Below are 16,361 nucleotides of genomic sequence, written 5' to 3'. Positions count from 1 at the left end.
ATGTCTTCCTGCAGGAAATCTTTTCAGTCTAATGCAATTACTCCAGAACTCAAAGCTTAATCAAATAAGGTTTAAAAACACTGTATTCATCCGTTTCTGTCATGTGACCTTTTCAACCTGGAATAATGTTTTTGTGTTGTGTTCTGTTCTTATTAGGTTACAATATTACACAATAAAATACAGAGCATTTGCCATAAGTTGCCGCTACTTTTCAAATGTTTGGTGTCGGTAAGATGTACAATTAAAACATTTGTAAAATGTACAGCAGCCATTACTTCAGTATTCAGTGTCAAATGTTGTGCTGCATAATATTTTTGTGGAAACCGTGGGACTTTTTGATGAATAGAAAGTTTTTTTAAAAAAACAGCATTTATGTAAAAAAAATTATAATCTTTTGTTGCATTATAAATGTCTTTGCTGTCACTTTTTTAGTAAAAGTTTTAATTAAGAAGTATTAATTAAAAATGTGTACTGCCTACTGTGAAGGACAATGATTATTGTCTTATGTCATTATGCATTAAATTAGTAGAGGGTTTAAAATTTAAATGTACACAAATAATGTAACATCAGGCTTCATGAACTTCTAGTTTAGTTGTATCCGTCTCAATTCGGTCTATGTCATACATTTAATTGACTAATATAACATCCTCTCAGAGGATATAATTTCATTGCTTTAGGCTAAACGTTTTCTAACAAAATGAGCAAAAAACAAAAGATAAAACAATTACTCTTGCTGTCCCTTTATGAGCAGTTTTACTTTATTAAGTGTAATAAATTGAAATGTTTTCATGATGGTTGCATCCCTCATGAATCCAATGAAGAGAGAATGAGCAAAATAAACAGCTCTCATTACCTTAGCCATTCTGACTGTAAATGAATAATATGCTATCAAGAAAAAAATATAGTTATAAGTTATAAGTGCACAAAGGGTTCAGTCAGTTAAAACTGATTGTCTGATTACACAAAGTAGGAAAACACAGATTTGAGCCCAATCAAAGCAACCACAGAGCTGAACACCTTTCCAACAGGATTTCATAATTTCATAAATAGCGAGCATGTTATCTTTCAAAACAACATGGATACAAGGCGGGGAAATATATTTTGCTACAGCAAGAAGTGCATTTTAGTGATTTTATCATTACATCAGTACTGTGAAATCAAGAGGTGGTTACAGATCTACACCCATATAAAGGTCACTGCTGAACTAAGAGATTTGCTATTGGTCGGCACAGCAAATTCCTGTGTCAAAGTTCACCAAATCTGAACCTGACCACAGGCAAATTTCTTCACCACCGCCGGAAGTCCATCAGGTGAAAGTCTTCTTTGCGGCATATCCTATTGAAATGGCTGGATTTTGCCTGTGAACTTTCAGAAATTTAATTGCACCTTTAGAATGATGGAAATGCTAAACAGACCTAGCCGGGTTGACACCAGACCCTTCTCAGTTGTTACTGAGAGTGTGTCTGGGGAAGGTTCATTCACAGCCCATTTCCGAAGGGGCGTCACCAACGGACGTCACTCAAATGCCTCTGGGCGCAAATGGATAGACCTAAAACCAATCAGAGCGATCTTCACTGTGTAAAGCCCGCCTCAACGTTTGTGATTGGTGCCTCGATTTGGAAACATTTGGAAATGGGCTTGAATGGGCTTCTTGGCCAGACGGACTTGTCCCCAAAAAAATCTCAAATTTGCTGGAAGTTCGTCAGGATTTTCCCAGGCTAAAACATACCACCAGTTTTTAATAAATTATTAGATTTTTAGAGAACGAGGTGGTGCATAGTTTTAGGTTTCTAACGATACAGACTTAGATTTTAAAAATAATTTTCTTTGTGTTTTGTGACTTGCTAATCAAAAATGCCTTACTATTTTATTTGAGACAATTAATCAGTATTACAAGGCAATGTTTCTTTATAATTATTCTCTTCATGAGCATTTTTCCATGCACAAATTATGCTGACACAATCTGTACATCGGGTAAATCAAACTCACCAAAGTGTCAGTGAAGTCAGAAAAAGCTTCATCCCTGACCAAAGGAACCGATGCTTTTAAGGTCATATCATGAAAGACCAAATTTTCCTTGATCTTTTGATATAAAAGTAGCACCTGTGTCTCTGCATATCCTTCTGATGGATCCCAGCAACTTATTTTTATCAGAGTTTTTTTTTCTCATCTTAACCGTTTGTGCAATACATCAGTTTTATTGATCTTTGCAATGAGATTGTTATTGAATGATGAGGCAGCACAAACTATACTGACCCGACAGCAAACCCACAACTCAATTGGTAAATATTACTAATTTCACATTAGGTAGGTACAGCGGAGAAGAAGAAAAAATTGTGCCACAAACCCTAACATGTCTCTAATAAAAAAAAAGAATAATATGATTTGATATGAAATGTCAACTAGCTAATTATAAAAGCATTTGAGGTATTTACTATTAACATTAGTTTATTTTGTCATTTATGTACCTGGAGGACTACACAGCCATATTATTTATTTATTTATTGAGCAGGTCTTTTATCCGCACAGTTTCACCTGAGGGAGGATTGGAACATGTGTGAAGGGCGAGTTTGACGCCCTTGCTAGGAAGCCTGTCTGCCAGGCAGCAAAAGCTTCAGACTTCAACAAAAACATTTAGTGCTTCATCTACTTTTGTTAACTATGGCTTTGAATTTGGTTTCAGTAGAAATACATCCACCATTTCTTGCAAAGGTTTGGTTTTAGGCTTTCAACAGATTTGAATTCTCTCAGTTGCCATGGCGATGATGACTTGCTGGGGCACAACTGCTAGATGGCGCCAATATTTCAACACTTATCTACTCATCTCCTGCATGAGTGTCTGCGTGTGTGACTGTGAGGGAGTTTGTGAGTGTCAGAGAGAGTGAGTGAGAAAGAGAGTGAATGAGAGATCTGACGTTAGTCTAAATGAAGCGAGCCTAAAGGAGAAGCTCAACATGCTGTCAAGACAGAGATGGACAGAAGAGGGACATACAGTGGGTGGATGACAGACAGGAAGAGAGACAGACTGCGGGTATAGATCAGACAGGGAGAGAAAGGGACAGACAGCTGGTAGAGGACAGGCAGGGAGCAACAGACAGCAGGTAGAGGGCAGACAAACCCTGAGTCACTCGAACAAACATTTGTCTCAGGGATGCAGAGAGAGCTGGCATTTAGTAATAATACTGTATGTGGTAAATCTGCCTTAAAACATCTATCGAGTGATTTTTTTCAAAGGAAGGCCTACAACATGCCATTAACATGCTACTGCATGACAGAAGCTGTTAGGAAATGCTCAGGAGATTTCTGAATTAACAAAAGAGAAAGTAAGGCACGGCATGGCTAGAGTTTGTACAATCTGTCTCGAACTAAATGTTTGATTTTGTAGGTAAAATGTCACCATGAAGGTCTACCTCTGAACCCACTGCTACTTAGGGGGATGTGAGTACATCGTACAAAAAATGTTTTCACCAAATCTGAAAAATACTTATGACCCGTCAACCCAATCTCGAGAAAACAGTTTTATAAAGCAATTTGCAATTTCATATGAAGTATGAATGATTCATAGGAAAATGTATGATGTGTAATAAATTAAGCATAAACCTGCACTCATTTTGTTTCAGATTTGCGAAACATCTCAATCAAAATTGAAAGATTTTAAACAAAATCGTTTTTTAAAAAGTTGAAAATCACTGAATTTGTTTCAGATTCATCACAGAATTGAGCTGGGGCCTGTTTTTCGGTCATATTCCAGGCAGGGTTGGGTTGAGTGGATTTTGATGGAGACACAAGAGCAGCAGTCGTTTCAGACTGTGTGTGACGCTGGCATGACTGACGTGGTACATAAATCACTCGATGTAATATGCCCCTGCCATCTTGGGAGGGAAACCCACTCCATTCCCCCTACAAATACACACATCCATCACTCCCTCATTCAATAACCCCAAACAAGAATACAATATACAACCAATGTGTAATTAAAATTCAAGTGTATGCATCATTAATTATGTTAATCGGGAGGTCTGATTATTGAAAATGTGTTCCAGGGTCTTGAGTCGACAAAATTTTCTCAATATATGGGTACTTTCACGCGACAACGATGTACTAAAAACAGAACGTTTTTTTCCCCAAAACGCCATTGTCATGTAAAGGAAAGGCCAAAACCCATAAAACGTTTTTTCTGTTTTTTGTGGAAAATGTGTTGTGTAAACGGCCCCTAAGAAAAGTAAGAAAATTCTGAAACAACACAGGATGGGCTGTAAACTTGTCAACTAGTATATATGTTTTTGTGGCCAATACGGATTTCTAGAAAGCAGGGTAGATGATGGGTGATATAATGCCTATGTATATAGAATTTATAGCAAATGAGATGTACAGGAACTTATGAAATGAATCAATCAAAAACAACATAAACGCAAATATCAGAAATAGGCCTAGGTTTAACCCTAGTACAAGCGTTTAAAATCTATATTATACAACCTGATCACATGATAATTCTTAAGTAATGTACTAGTTGGCAGTTTCAAATGAATTCGTACGATCTGACTCATGCAAAAAAAGTACGATTTGTAGGCAAACAGGGGATGTTAGGGGATCATACAAAAGTGTAATTCATAATCATAACCAAATCGCAAAAATATTTACAAACTGTCATGAGACCAACCCGATCTCATGACAAATAAGTATTTTACTCTCCAAACGAATTTGTATGATGAGATTGATTGGAATATGTACAATTTGTAATAAATAAACTAGACATGAACCTGCATCTCTAAACATAACTGTCAGTGGGCTGGTCAAACGTACAAATGAGATTGTACAAATTTATAATTGGCATCAATTTGGCAAAATGTAAAATAGTTACAAATTGTCATGAGACTGTCTTAATTATATCGTAGCTTGAATCTCAGCTCCCACTAACCATTATGAAACTTGTGATGAGACCCAGGTGAGGGGAATAACTGTAATCTTGTCCACATGAGGACACCTGGGTGAGTTAGTTGAGATCAGGTCAAGGCCATGTGATAAATGTGCTACTATTGCCAAGTGCACTCTGAGTGCCAGTCATAAAGACCCATAAAGTCTTGCTCTCATAGCTGAGTGAAGCTCAAACTGATGAATTAAACATGCAACCTACACTGAGAATTCAGCACCACCTAAATTAGGCCGCTAGCAGGAGGGACAGCTAAAGACAGACAGAGGAGAAAGAGACGGGGTACGAAGGAGACAGGAAATAATGTAACATCCACGCAAAAAGACCCCCCTCTCATGTCCCAAGGTCAGACTTCCCGCTAAACCTTCTGACGATCGTTCTTTCTACCTCAGGCCTGCCATCCGTGTGTTATTGCTCTCTGAATGTGACTCAACACCCCACACAGTATCTGCTGCAAAACCAACGCAGGACGCAAGAAGAAGATCAACTGTGGGCCAACATTTGGTTCTTTTTCTCGCCATTATTCACAGTGCTGGTTAATATCCTGAGCGAGGCAGTGTGCTGTACGACTGATGGTTTAAAAGAGACGGCAGTCTGCAGGGAGCTGATCTGATATTCACTCAGAGCAAACGCATCAGGCCTGGCCTACATACACAACCATACTCACACTTCCACCCACATTTTAGAGGAGAAAAAAAGAACCCTCTTAACTCTTTTTTCTTTTCATTTATCACTTATTATTAGGCAAGGACAACTATTATTATTGGGAATTAACACTACCTTTAACACTAATGTTAAACTTTGAAAGTTACTGACACAATAGTGTGCTAAAATGACTTGACTAAGTGATCGAACTTGATTTTGCCTGGTTGACAATAAAACGGGAGATCGACCTGGTGTGATTTAACCTAAATTTAACCTAAAGTTGCGATGTAACAGAAGTAGTAATGTACATCCCAGTGAAATTGTAAAAATGTTGGGTGTGGACATGGTTTCATCGGTTGCTGTTGATTGGATGGAGCCAGATCTGAATGCAAGCTTGCAGCCGATTGTGAAGGGATGGGATTTTAGTGTACTAAATGTTTAAAGAAGTCATTGTCATATGTCACCAGAAGTTTTTCTTTTACCAGAAAACCTAGCTATGGTATTTAATAAAAAAAAATATTGTCATAGGCATAGGTGAATCGTTCACAGTAAGATCAATAAGATGCATTCAGAAAATGGAAAATGGAAATTGACTTGATTTTGTTGTAATGCACAACAGCTTAAACTTTAACACCAAGCTTAAACTTCAACACCAAACCTAAACTTTTACATTAAACCCAAATCCCTGCACGTCACTGCCAGACTAACACATGAGAGCAGTGGCACCGGTGCCAACAGATTCTACAGATGGTGGCATCAGCACCTGATTCGGTAGTACCGGGGGAGGAGACAGAAACTAAATAATTAAAATTGTACTATTGTATTTCACAAATAAGTGCCGTTACTAATAATAACATAATTTGTCTCATGGAAATAGATATTTGACAGTAAAGCACTGAGTTTAAGTTAGGATGCAAATGTAAATTTATTTAAATCAACAACATCTGTCTGAAGTGTAAAAACATAATTTTTATAGGGAAACATTTAAATATTCTGACAGTGGGACTCGACAGCTACTTTATATTTGCTCATTTTAATTTACCATTTGTTCTTCCATAGTATCACAGATTTCTAGATCATGGTAACCACAGGTAGAACCATGCATAACTCCTCACTATCATGATAAAAAATAACTACCGTATAATGTTTTAGGGATGCACGATATATCCGCCACCATATCGGTATGTACCGATAAATGTTCAATTCTAATGTTATCGTTATGGCCCGATAAGAACATTTGGTCTATATATTAAAGCCGATACATGGTGGAATTTTTCCTTCAGCTGAGACTGTTCAGATTTTTTCGCATTTTTCACCACTTCAAAAAAAGAAAATACGGTTAAGTGCAAGTCTGTCATATAGGCTATAATGAGAACATTATAATTGTGTTTAGGACATGGCTTTTAATGGTGAGACTTTTGTTTTTGTAATCAGGCTCTCAAACATTATATAAAAAAATATCTAGATTTATCGGCCAATATATCGGTTATCGGCTTTCAAATATAAAGAATCATTGGTTATCGGTATAGGCCAAAATGTTTATTTTGGTGCATCTCTAATGTGTTTCTATAAAACTGTAGCCTAAACCGGCCATTCCCAAACTGTGGTCCGCAGACCACTAGTGGTCCGTGAGGGTACTGCAGGTGGTCTGTGGAAAGGCAAAATAAAATCTAAAATCATATCTTTTTTTACCTTCATTTTACCAGGAAATTAGCCTGTTGTTTTAAATTAACCTGATTATGCCCTTGGGCGCGTGAGTAAATAAATTAATTAAATATGTGGCAGCCGTTGTGTGCAGTAAACTTTCTTTTAACAAGCCTGTTGTACTAATGTGATGACAAGTTATACTTTTAGTGCTAGTAAGCCTATTTAGAGGTGAGGATTAATTCAGGTAGGACTGTGTGTAGACATTTTATTATGTGTATTATGAGGTGGTCCGCGAACATTCTTGATTACAAATAGTGGTCCACACACACAAAAAGTTTGAAAACCCCTGGCCTAAACCCATTTAGTATTTAAATGCAAAAAAAATAACTATATGTTCTCTATAGAACTATGGTATTTTTTATGAAAAAAGGTAGCCTAAACACATTTAGTATGAATATAAATGCAAAAATACCGTATATATATTGAAAAAATACTGCAATTATATTCCATTATACATTACAATATTAACATAATAACACTCAATAATAATATAACACTCAAAATATAATATATATAATATACCACAATTCTGCCAAAATATTGTTCCTACAGTAAATCCATGGTGGGTGGAGTGAAAAGCCTTCTAACTAGTTTGTTCATGGCACAATGTTTCTCCTGTTTCCCACGTCAGTGTTGTTGAGAACGTCAGCACTGGTTCATTTGGCTTTAAACTAGTTTAAATCACAGAGACATATGTGGGCTCATAATAGAGATAGAGAATTCTGTTCCGAAATCAAATGCTTCTCACTGGATCTCGCAGCTCTTTTTAATAATGGTCGCGTGATGGAGAAAGGTCCACGTGTAAACGCACCTGCTCTAGACTCGCTGTTTACTGGGCCGAGCTGATAAATGGTCCGTGTTGTGCGGTTCAAACAAGTAGTCACGTTATTTTGCAACCGCTGCAGTATCCCGGCCTAGAAATTGTGCGGCGTCAAAGTCTAGTGTGACTTCCTACCACTCTAAAGCCAGCATATGTTTTTTTTTTTCTTTTAAAGCTTTTAAGATGCTAGGCAATATAAATGGTTTGTCAGATTTCCAGAAGTGAGTAGGTTTGTACTTAAAAGCTATTAGATCATATAAATGACTTTATCAGAAGGTGGGCAATAAAATAAGAACCAGTATAACTTGGTTCCATCATGTTTTCAGTTTACCCCTACCTAACCCACCCACTCTTTTTACTTTAGGCACATATCATACTGCTGCTGGTTTCTCATGAGAAAAAAAGCATGGATCATAGCAATGTCAGCTTCAAATATTTATTTATAGCAATCAAACCAAAGCTAAGACTAATCATACAGACAAATGATATCCTGACTGTAATTTCGTCTATGGAACGTGGCTTGTAAAACATGGACTGTGGTGATTTTATTAGGATATCTGGTCACCTTTGGGGAAGGGCTAGTAAGACAACACTTAGCAACCACTCACAACATCCTGGAAACCACACCAACATCAGCAACACACTAGCAACCAGTCGCAATATTGCATGGCTAAGCATGATTTTTTTTTTCCCACAAAATGTAAAAATCTAGCTGCCTAAATTTTTGTATAGCCCATACAAATCTAAACGTTTGACTGTAATGCGTTTTATACTTCATATAGTAAAACAATTAAACAAGGAGCTGCTCACCAATAAACAAGTGATCCGTGTGTGTTAATAATACAGTATGACGAAGTGCAGAGTCAACAACAGAGCTTTTTACTCTAACTGGACAAACATTTCAAACTCAAAGGATGTGGCAGATTTAGTTAAAGATTAAAGACTGCGTGCAAAATCCAAGTGTACTTCCAAAAAGCTCACAGAAACGCCGCTTCTCATACGGAAACCATTACTGATGAAATATTAAGATGAAGAACTGACGTTACAGTGATAATTACGACCAGTCGCTACTCGTTTAGCGCAGTTCAGAGCTTTTCACGCACAAATCGCTCAGAGCTCACACACACTTGTGCAGTCTTTGCTAGGGGGACTACAGTTCAGAGGAGTGAGAGATGGTTGTCAGACTCCCATGTCGTGACCCGCTGCTGACTCATGTTAACGGGGGGCTTTGGTTATTTCCCATAATGCTGAGGGTGCCTGCGGTGCCAATGTGTCACAAGCAGCTGTTTTCTGCTTTATTAACATACGCATTTATTCATGCAGTCTGTCATTCTTCCATTTATCTACTTCTCCTTGCTCTGGATTTGACACTGAGCACTGCCATTGGGAGAAGAGGACCAAACATACACAAACATACGTTTTATTAGCTGGGTGGAGTGTACACACATCAAACATGCAAAAAAAGTGTGTTTCCATGCATATGTTTGTGTGTCTAAATACATAGGTCTAGGAGTCCCTAAAATCCCTAACTCTAAGTATCAATCTTTTGCCATGAAACTTTTACAACATAATTTGTGCTACAAACATGAGTTATAACTCTAACTTGTTTAGGATGTGCTATTGTTTTGTTTTTTTAATGTTCAAATTTATGGTGTTGAGCGAAAATGATGAGCAGAAAAAAAGTGCATAAATTCACATTGACGAGTTGGGGAAAGTAAGACATTTTAATGTTTTATTTTATTTTATTAAGTCTCTTATGCTCACCAAGGCTGCATTTATTTGATCAAAACAGAGTAAAACGGTAATATTGTAAAACAACATTGCAACATAAAAAAAATAAAAAAATAAAAACTAGCAACACCCTAGTAGCAAGCAACACAGGAAAAATAAATTCAAGAACTATTCATTTTCTTCATTAAAAAAATGCTCATTCAACATTAACAGAAATGCCAACATTGTAGAGCATTAAAACCTATTTAAAAATCCAGAAAATCAGCTATATTTTATTCATTAGTAAACGTTTTTTCAATAACAGTAAGGATGATATTGGCCGTATTATGAGCAAATCATGCAGTATCACAATTGTGCACTTAACCTTAGGTTGCTCCAGGGGGATTGCCAAAGCAACAAGTGTACTGTGAGTCACTTTGGATAAAAGCATCTGCTAAATGACTACTTACAGTGTCCAGCATGTGATTACCAACATATTAAAGTAACATGCCACAATAATTTAAATACAGTAAACATATATGAAAGCGCTCTGGCTAGAAACACAAGCACTGATGTTAAGCAGAAGCGAGAGCAGATGATTTGTGCTCAACATGCGTGTTTTTACAGACAGCTAATAAGTCCTGAGTGTTGCTAAGACCAAACGCACTCCTGTGATTGTTATGTTACGACACCTAATGTGTCCCACAATCCCAGAGTGACCAGCACCAACTGCTCCGCAGATTGAGAAGTCTCGCAGGCAATGCAGCCTAATTACTTTGGCATATTTCTACACATCTCAAATTATATTTCAGATTTGAATGAATAAATAGTGATTAAATAGAAGAAGCAAGTCGTTAGATCTAGACAGGAACCAAAATCAATTGAATCTGTAAAGATCCCCATCTTTGTCCTTACGTTTCAAATACACAGTGTCAAATGAGGAAAGCAAGTAACTGGGGACGATCTCTGTGTGAAGGCAGATGCTCTAAGTTGCAGCCACGGCAATAAACAAACTGACAACTTTCTCGACTTCACCGCGCTCATGAAGGATTTATGTTGATGCAGGTTTAGCTGCCTTAAATATTCGTTAGGTAAACATTAAACAACACTTTGAACAAACAACATTAGCAAACGTATTCCAGGAATCGAATAACTTGGGTGCACTTGCATGGGACTTTGGAGACCTGCATGTGTTTGACAGTGAAACCGAAGCAAGAAATCATTCTGCAGAAGAAGGAAAAGTCCGGGACAGATCGCCTGTCAGACAGACAGACATCCGAGATGGCGTCCTAGAGGCTCGTCAGACATTTTGAAATCTATCATAAACATATTCATTTAGCTAATGACATGAATTACCTGTCAAATAAACCTGGCACAAAGCCGAAGTATGAAAGAAGCCAGATAATGCCACCCTCATTACCAATGAGCATCAAGGGAACCGACAACAACCGTCAAGAGAGAAAAAGAGCCAAAGAGGAAGGAATGCACATACTAAGCACTCGCAAAACCTTTAAAGCCATTCCGTAAATGTCTCCTCGTGCTACATTGTAACAACGTTCTAGAAAAGGCCTCAAATGACTGGAGTGACATGAAAACTCAATAGCCTCATTACATCACAGTACAGCAGAGTGGCATGACTGTGACATCAGCAATGATTTCATTAATTCGGCATTTTTCCCTCAACTGCAGAGTAAAAATCTTACAAAATGTGTATGCGAGTGTTTCTCAGTAACTGCTTGTTCAGACACAGACATTCAAGCACTTCATGAGTCATATTTAACATTCCAGAAAGTGACGGTGTATCATAGTGGACGAAACACGCTTTCCATTTTCCTGCTGTTTGAGTGTTTGTACAGCAGAAGAGGTTCATGTTTGGCTGTGATACGTTGCTCTGCCCTGGACCTGTGATTGACTGAGGTTGTGTTTACCTGAAAGCAAGTCCTTGTCAGCAGCGGTAGACGACAACACAACACAAACATGAACATCTGCTGGGCTACAGGCCACCATGGAGATCCTGATCTGTCTACTAAAGGCTAGGTAAATCATTTAGTTAGATAATGATAAAGGTGCAAACAGTAAACATTTGGACTTACTGACACCTGTGGGCCTGGATGCATGAAGTTTGTTTATAAAGCTGTTTGCTTATCTTTCAGTTTTGTTCAAAGTTATACCAAACACATTAAAAAAGTATTCTTATAATATAAAATTCTTGGATTCAATTATTTTTTTCCCATTGTTGGAAGTTAAGTGGATGGCTGCTTTTTTTCTCTCTACAGTGGGCTGTGTTGCATACTTGTTTATGCTTTGTAAAGTGTCTGATAGCACTTTATAGATTAATATTATTATTTACAGTCTATTGCATGACACAGCTGGTCATGTGATCGCAACATGGTAGTGCCCATAATGGGGTGACCTGCTTCAACCAGAATAAAACAGTTTGGTCTTAAAAGACCATAGCTTATGTAAGAATGCATAATTTAAATATTTCTCAAAAACTTTGTTTATGTCATTAGGAATAAAACTTTTCTACTTAGCAAACAATTACTGAGTGAACATTTAAAGAAACTGAAAAGTGATAAGAAACTGTTGTGATGTTTCAACATCAAGAGGAAATTTGTAAGACACTAATCTGAATAGGACAAAAAGACATGCAGATCAAAAGATAAACGTTTACTGTCAAAGCTGACACAACAAAGCATCTAAAATTGGATTCTAAATCCTTTTCCCATCATTTTCTATTTTAATACCAACAAAGAGTGTGTCAGTGTATTCAATCGGCTATGAAAACGCACAACTGTCCCTCACAGACACAGTGCAAAAGAAACATCATTATTTCAGTTGTCATAATCAACTAGCTTTTTGCATGACAGATGTGCAGTGGGCCAGAAGGGGCGGGGCTACATTACTGGCCGCAATTTACAGGTTTTGCTCGGATGCGTTTGTTCACTCAGGTGCGGCAGGTGCGCGCGCGGGGAGCGGGCTTATCATGAGCCGCGCTGTTGCTATGGGTCGGCAGCTCCGTTGCCACGGCGCCAACAGGAGGCCCTGGATGGAGAGGAATCTTGTAAAGGGAAAAGACTGAGACTCCGCGCTTTGCGCAAGCGTTAAAAGCACGCAACCTGTGGAGACTGCTGCGCCACACCAGCTGCCTCAAAAGAAATGAAATTCAACAGATGAACACGAGAATGAGGGGGCATGAGTGATGGTGCTTCATTTCAACATTTGAGATGCTCTGAACAGAATAATCACTGATGCGCCGATGACACCAGCCCGAGTTCATTTGAGCTGTTGGACTGTGATCAATGCAGTCTGGCCGCACAAAATGATTAAAAGGCCATTTTAAAGTCTGAAGCAGCTGACAGGATAATCGATTGACATCTGTGTCCGTGTCTGTGACCACATGATACATGATCAAGCCGTGGCGTGTCCATAAGCAGCCGCACGAGCCAACCAACAAGTTCATTAACTACATATATGCATTTCCCTCCAAAAATAATATTAGAATAGCGGTCGGGCATGAGTGGCTATATTTCATGCCATTTGTTGATCGTCCTCCAAAAGCGATTTCAGTGCGCATAGTGTGTTTGGAAATGGATAGGTTCGGGTACACCCCCGCGTCATGCCCATGATAATGCCAACACACTCATCATACACCCCCAATACATCCATATGGCACACGCACACACACACACACACACACACACACACACACACACACACACACACACACACACATAGTTTCCAAACAGAGGGAAGACAAATGGAAAAATTACCTTGATGGTTTTCAAGGGTGTCCTCCGGTATGTACATGTTTTTGCTTTCATTTACCATATATGTGGTCCAGCTTTATCCGAAGGTGAATTAAGAAAAGGTTGTAAAAAAAAAGAAGGGGGTAGGAAAAAACAACCCAAGGGAAAGAAATGAAAGAAAAAGGGGGAAGAAAAAAATGAAAAACGCAAAGCGTAAGATATTCCTTCTCTTGCGGCTTAGTTAATATTACCTGATCCCCATTATGGAGCTAAAGATCAGGAAAAGATATTCGCAGGAGCCACCTAAGAAAACGAACCAGTGCATCTTTGGAACATCCGGGCCCTACCTAAGAAACATGATACCAGCGCCGCTTGCTGATAATCGATAATCAAATCGGCGCGATTGGCTCGGAAACGGTTCGAAAAGGATGCTGAAACGGCCAGGAGAAGCGCAGGAAAAGCGGGCGTAGTTTCAAAGACCGTTTCAGAAAGCGCAGCAAAAGGTAAAAGGTGTGTATATTCCAGATCTCACGGGCTTCGATCTTCGCATATGATCGACTCCATCTGAGATGTTCCACAACAGAACAGGCGTAGTTTGCGTCGCGCCTCGTTAGGAAACAGAGTGCAGAATCGGCCGCGTCCAGTCCATATTGGAGAGAAAGGGGAGTAGTCAGTCTGTGGCCCTGCGGAGAGAGAGCGCACACCACCAGCCTCTCTGCAATGATCTGACGACCAAACCCCCTCCCCTGTAGACTCCCTGACTGCTTCCAGATGTGACTGCGCTAGAAAGGAGAATAAATCCTCCAAGCTTTTCCACACGGGGCTGTATCTCTTGAGGGAGAGAGCAAACTTGGGGAAATCGAGTCAAATCAGCTCCAACACAGTGAAGCGTTTCAATTTATTTTACAGTCCAGAAACATTTGAGAAGGTGATTTGTACCACAACGAATCTGGTGTAAATACGCTCACCGTCACGGCTCCATGCACCATGTTTAGACATTATCCACTTCCTGCTGGTTGCTGGGATGCCACTTAAATGGGTGAATGTTGAGTTCCCCATGCAGCAGCAGCAGGTGCCGGGACAAGTTTTTCCCTTCAGCTGAGCTTTAACCGACCTGATCCTCCCATGGCAGGACAAGCGGTTTCCTGAGGACTGGCGGGCTCTGATAAAGGGGACGATGGGGCCTGGGAATTTCTGCAAGATGACTGAGAATCTTTCATCAGCAAACGGCCTTGTACGAATTTAGCAGGCCCTTCCCTGGTCCCTCCCTTCAGCCATGAGAAAACTTCACATATCCCAAGAGACACCCCTGGCCCCAGATTATCCTTTCTCTCTCTCTCTTGCGCTTTCACTCAATGTGCATCAGAATTTTTTGGAATATTCAATCAGTCAAAAGAAACAGTGCATAAGAAAGAAGAGATACTCAGAATTGCAGGTTTTCAGAAGTTCCCCTGGATGAAGGAAGAACAAGGTTCCCGGACATTTAATCTAAGGCCAAGTTCTTTGATTGGATTTGGCTTTGCACAAAAGTTCATGACAGAGGTCAACGATTTCCATTCAGCATCCCCAAATAATTGATTAACTTTGGTATGCTTATACAAGGCACAGGAAAAGTTCGCAAAGTGTTTTTCAGTGCCACCCTGTAATCATGAGCCTCTGGGAATCCAGGGATCCAGAGAATCACGGGCATCGGTACAGAAGGAAAATTTGTTAGGTTAATTCGCCACTTAAAAGATTACAAATATCCTCCCAGCTTCCAGACCCACATTTCAAATGTCAAGAGTAATCATGTCTGCACACTGAATATGATATACAACAGTGGTCGTGCTCTACATGATTCTTTTACTAACACTATAATTATACCAATTTACTAATTAACTAAACATAACTGAGGCGACACATCCTCTTCCCTTCTGTACTGTACTGTTCAGTACTGTTCTGTACTGTTTCTGTCTTAACCTATTTGTTTTAGGTCTAAAGTAAATGTTAATTGACAAAGTTAAATAACTTTTTTGAACAAAATTTTATCAGCTAAAATATACAGATGTGTACTTAAATTCAAGAATATTTTTAACATAAAAAAAACTGCACTGGCTGATGTGTTTTCTGGGAAAGGTTTAAAATCCTGCCGAGAACGATGATAAACCACGAGTAATTGTGTAGTGATGCCCTCTAGTGGCGTGTGAGTAAAGTGCTGTTGAGTAAATTGACCTTTATGGTAAATTCACTTGGAAGAACACACTATATAATGTCAGTCACCCTGAAGCAACCCGGTGTCTTGCTCACGGGGACACAATAGTACCATTCAGTTTCTAGGTTTTCCCTGTTGCAACAGAGTAGAGTCCTAAGTTGAAAGTGCACTCGGTTTTTGTTTGTTTATGTTGTGTTGTTGCTGGTATGACAATTGTTGGGAATGCAGCATCATGTAAAATCATATTCGGCTACTTGAGCAATTGTAAAAATGCATTATTTGCATTGAGACTTGATCAAATTAAGTCAAGAGTCAGATAATATGGGGGAAATAATAAACCAAATGTGATGTGATTTCCATGTGAAGAGCCATTCAAAAAAATTACCACCTTTATATGACAGTTTGACTATTAAAACTGCAGCAAGACATATGTATGGCTTCTGGGCTGCGAAATAGCCAATGTTTTAGAGAGAATGTTCAAACAAACAATTGCAAAATGCCTACCAGATCCACGATACAGAGTCAGCTCACTTCGTTAGTATACTACCAATGGCCATGATGTAAATTAAAGGTCTGGCGGGGTTTCAGGTGAGCTCAATACAGCTGTAG

The 16,361-nt window shown here is 38.9% G+C and overlaps 1 protein-coding gene across 1 annotated transcript in view; it reads right to left on the bottom strand.

Annotated features, from left to right (window-relative positions):
- cacna1c (calcium channel, voltage-dependent, L type, alpha 1C subunit) overlaps positions 1 to 16,354 on the bottom strand; it is a gene marked incomplete at its 3' end in the record, with an annotated part of 124,115 nt that extends 107,761 nt beyond the window's left edge. Inside the window, exon 1 of the mRNA XM_079622157.1 lies at positions 16,257 to 16,354. The remainder of the gene's footprint in view (positions 1 to 16,256) is intronic.
- Positions 16,355 to 16,361: the final 7 nt, after the last annotated feature.

This window comes from Phoxinus phoxinus, assembly GCF_949152265.1.
Source record: "Phoxinus phoxinus genome assembly, chromosome: 9".
In the NCBI taxonomy this organism is placed as follows: Eukaryota; Metazoa; Chordata; class Actinopteri; order Cypriniformes; family Leuciscidae; genus Phoxinus; species Phoxinus phoxinus.
This window is presented reverse-complemented; position numbering and strand designations above follow the sequence as displayed.